Below are 4,143 nucleotides of genomic sequence, written 5' to 3'. Positions count from 1 at the left end.
GGTTGTGTATTTGTTGTAATAAGTACACCTGTATTTAATAAACGTATGTCAAACCAGTGTTTATATGCTGTGTATTTGTTCTAATATCTACACATGTGTTTTTTACTACGTGAATGGCTGTTACATAGGTCAGGATATTTATTACGCTGCTATTTTATCAATACTGTTGTGACTGCTAAAACTGCTCTAAATGAAGAACCTAGTTTAATATCCGGATTATTCCATTACTAATTGCGTGATATTACAAAGTGGTTGTAGCTATAATATTTGTTTTTAACAAGATTATACGTAGTTCAGTGGTTGGTATTTACCTGTAATATGAATGTGTTAGTACTAACGACATTGTTGCGTCATATTCGCAATCTTTAATTTCTCGAGCAACGTAACTGAATTAAATTATGTTAAGTTCTCGCCTCGTGCTACTTGAATAAATTGAATGTGATGTGTGTGTATGTGGAGGGGACGTACTGTGTGTTATGATGAGAAAATTTGAATTCTTCAAATATTTTGAATGAAGTTATTTTTCAATGAAAATAATATTCAGTGCAGATGTTATCACATTTTTCTTAGCAACCCCATTACAGATTTATAATATAATGTATATTACAATAACAACACAAGCCTGCGAGTTTAAACTTCATAAATTTGTTTTAGTTCTGATAACGGATCTTGCATAATTCAGCTACACAGATTTTAAAAATAGTATTCATTTTTTTCTGTCATGTGATGATGTTTTACAAACGGGAAGAAAAAATAAACTCTTACGTAGATCACATTATTATTTCGTTTACCACAATGACCATTTTTTATTATTATGTTTGTTAACAAAAATACAAACAAACTGAAGAAAAAGGAAGAAAATTAATGTCAAACGCATATGCATCCTCATTCATCCGGATTATTTTGTGAAATCTACGTCTTTTAGTCTCAAAACTACGCGTTGTGGTCTTTCTTTTATGTATTGCGTCTGGACCATCTCGTTTCAATGACCAGCAGTAATCAGCCATCATGCTGATGTTCCACTTTCCCTGATACCTCCTCTCCATTTCCCTGATGTCTTGATGAAACCTCTTCCCTTGTTCTTCGCTGACGGCACCGAGATTATCAGGGAAGTAGTCGATATGTGAATGTAAAAACTGAACTTTCAAGCTCATATTACAACCCAATTCTTTGAATTTATCAAACATGTTATTGACAATATTTTCGTAACTAGTATCTTTGTTGTTTCCTAAACAATAACATCTTTAAAGGTAATCTACGCTTCGTTTTCAACTTTATTCATTGTTCTTTCGAACTTTTCATCCGAAGTCAATTCCTAATCTGAGTCTCAACAAAAATCCTTTCTTTAAGCTTCGCTTCTGAAAGAGCTGAGAATTGCCCACATAGACACTTGAAACAGTCGCCATCTTTGTCTAAGGCCTTTACAAACTACTTCATCAAGCCCAGTTTTATGTGAAGTGGAGGAAATAGGGCTTTCTTTGTGTTAACCTAACTTTCACATTTAATATGTTTCGATCCTGGTATCAGGCTGACTCTGCGTGGCTATTGTTTCTTTATACAGTGTTAATTTCGTGCTCTGCTGTCCCATTCACACAAAAAAACATGGAAACTTTGTACAAACAGGTTGTTGACCCAACAATATACAAAGAATTTTTAAGTCTCCACAAAGAAGCCAACCATGTTCTTTGTATTTGACCTTATTAAGAAGAAGTTCGAGATGCATGTATGTTACCATTGTGAAGGAGTACACCTTTTAGATTTATTTTGGAGGAATTAATGAACAAACGCCACTCACTTGACTCATAGACTGCATCTCCTAGCATTGGTATTAATATAGCAATATTATTGCAATAAACCAGTGAACCTTCTTGCTAAAAGTATGGTATAAGCTCTTTCTCATGATTTCTGTACCAGTAAAATGATGTCCCTGGAGAAAGTAAGCTCTTAGCCCGAGGTCTGAATTCCAAAATCTCTGAAGAATCCTTTGGAAGGCCTAAATCTCTCACCAAATCATTAAGTTCACCGTGTGTGAAAAGTCATGGTTCACCAGACGTTTCAGGTTGAAAACGAACCCTATCATCATTTCTATTGACATCAGATTCAGAATCAGATGAAATGGTATCAAGAGTCTCCGGTGGAGTAGGTACAGGTACATCAGGTCCATGAGCAACAGGTCTTACAGCAGATCGAACATTCAGATAAAAAAATCCTTTTTATTTCGAGTGTTGTAGCCTTGCACGTTACATGAGCAAAAATAGCAGTTATCTCTGTGGTATCTAGGCTCACGCCAGCTCATTGGAATTCCAAAAGGCAGAGACTTTTTCTTACCTTTAATCCATTGTCTCAACTCTTCGACACAAACGGTGCAAACTTTGTGCGGAGCCCATGATTTGTCTTGGGCCCCCAAGTTTTATTCCACAATACGCGTAATACGCTTTTTTGACGAATTCTGTAATGTTTTGCCTTTGTTTCTTTACAACAAATTTACCCTAAATATAACAGAATATGTTTGGATCACTTACATAACCTCTTGTCGCCATAGCGACGAATAAATAATATTGAAATGAAAAAAATAATTTCAAAGTGCATTCACAAACAAATAATAACCAGAAATGACACGTCATGCGGCCTGTTAACCGTTTATATACTAACGGTATGTTTCTTGTGGGTTCTAGAACGATCGATAAGACTCTCACGTCGCGATTGGTCTATAGAAATCTATAGCCAGTGGTTGTCAACATTTTAAGCATAACAAAATGTGACGCGATTTCAATGAAAAAGATTCACTTACGTAAAAGTACATATGACGTTTTGTGAAAAATCTGTAGGTGATGAAGAAAAATGGATATCATTTCCAGATTCAGGGTATAGGAATTACTGTAGAATATGTAAATATTTCAAAACAATTAAAACCATCGCAGGCCTGTGTTATTCATATTTATTTTAATCGTCCATTAACATAGAAGGCCTTTAGCTCAACACCAGAACTTATCAGATGTTGAGGTAATTGAAACAACCACTAAAACAGGTTTTTGTATTGTACCTTATATAGTCGTTATTAATATAATACAAACCTTATTCATGTTTGATTCATTACATAAATTCTACACAAAATATAATCTTTCATAAAGAGTGTAAATAAACAGTGTTGTGCAAAGTAATAAAGTTTTCCAGATAACATCAGTGTTTATCTACAAACTCTTGAAACTCTGAATTTAACGAGGTGGCACTGTATAACGAATATCTTGACTTTGAACGCGGTCTTGCATTAGTGGCTCATGCCATAGAATATGAGGACCTTGAACTCTGATTATTGGTGTCGGTCAGTGTTACTATGTCGTATTGGATGACCTTGAACTATGATTGATTGTTGACGGTCAGTGTAACTATGTTGTATATAATCAAGAACACCTTAGGTTTGGTGGTGTGTATTGACAAAAAGTCATGATATCTAACTAAAAAACACCATAGGTGTGAAAAATATGTAGTTAAAAAAGAATTGTGCATGCGACTTGAAGGTATGAAACGCAAATTGGCTAGTAGATACACGTGTAGTATTGATGATAATTTTACAGTAAAATATTCATTCATTAGTTAGCCAGGCAGCGTCTTTTTTCAAGTTTGGGCATGATGATGGGTAAATATATGCTTGTAGATATTAGAAGAAATACACAACCACAGAAACAAAGTTTTGATGTACGTACCTTAAACACATGTGTAGATATTAGAACAAATACACAACCATAGAGACACAGGTTTAATATACGTCTATTAAACACATGTGTAGATACTAGTACACAAAAATGCAACCATAGAGACACAGGTTTAATATACGTCTATTAAACACATGTGTGGATATTAGAACAAATACACAACCACAGAAACAAAGTTTGATGTACGTACCTTAAACACATGTGTAGATATTAGAACAAATACACAACCATAGAGACACAGGTTTAATATACGTCTATTAAACACATGTGTGGATATTAGAACAAATACACAGCCATATAAACACAGGTTTGTTATACGTCTACTTATCCTGACCTATATAACAGCCATTCATATAGGTCAGGATATTTATTACGCGAATGGCTGTTATATAGGTAAGGATATTTATTACGTAACAGCCATTCACGTAAG

General features: G+C 34.4%; 1 protein-coding gene across 7 annotated transcripts in view; it reads right to left on the bottom strand.

Annotated features, from left to right (window-relative positions):
• LOC106469055 (Down syndrome cell adhesion molecule-like protein Dscam2) overlaps nt 1-4,143 on the bottom strand; it is a 77,591-nt gene that overhangs the window by 9,948 nt on the left and 63,500 nt on the right. The gene's annotated exons all lie outside the window — the stretch shown is intronic.

Source organism: Limulus polyphemus, unplaced genomic scaffold, assembly GCF_000517525.1.
Source record: "Limulus polyphemus unplaced genomic scaffold, Limulus_polyphemus-2.1.2 Scaffold3277, whole genome shotgun sequence".
NCBI classification, from domain to species: domain Eukaryota; kingdom Metazoa; phylum Arthropoda; class Merostomata; order Xiphosura; family Limulidae; genus Limulus; species Limulus polyphemus.
The sequence above is the reverse complement of the archived record's forward strand: the minus strand, read 5'-3'. Positions and strand labels throughout refer to the sequence as shown.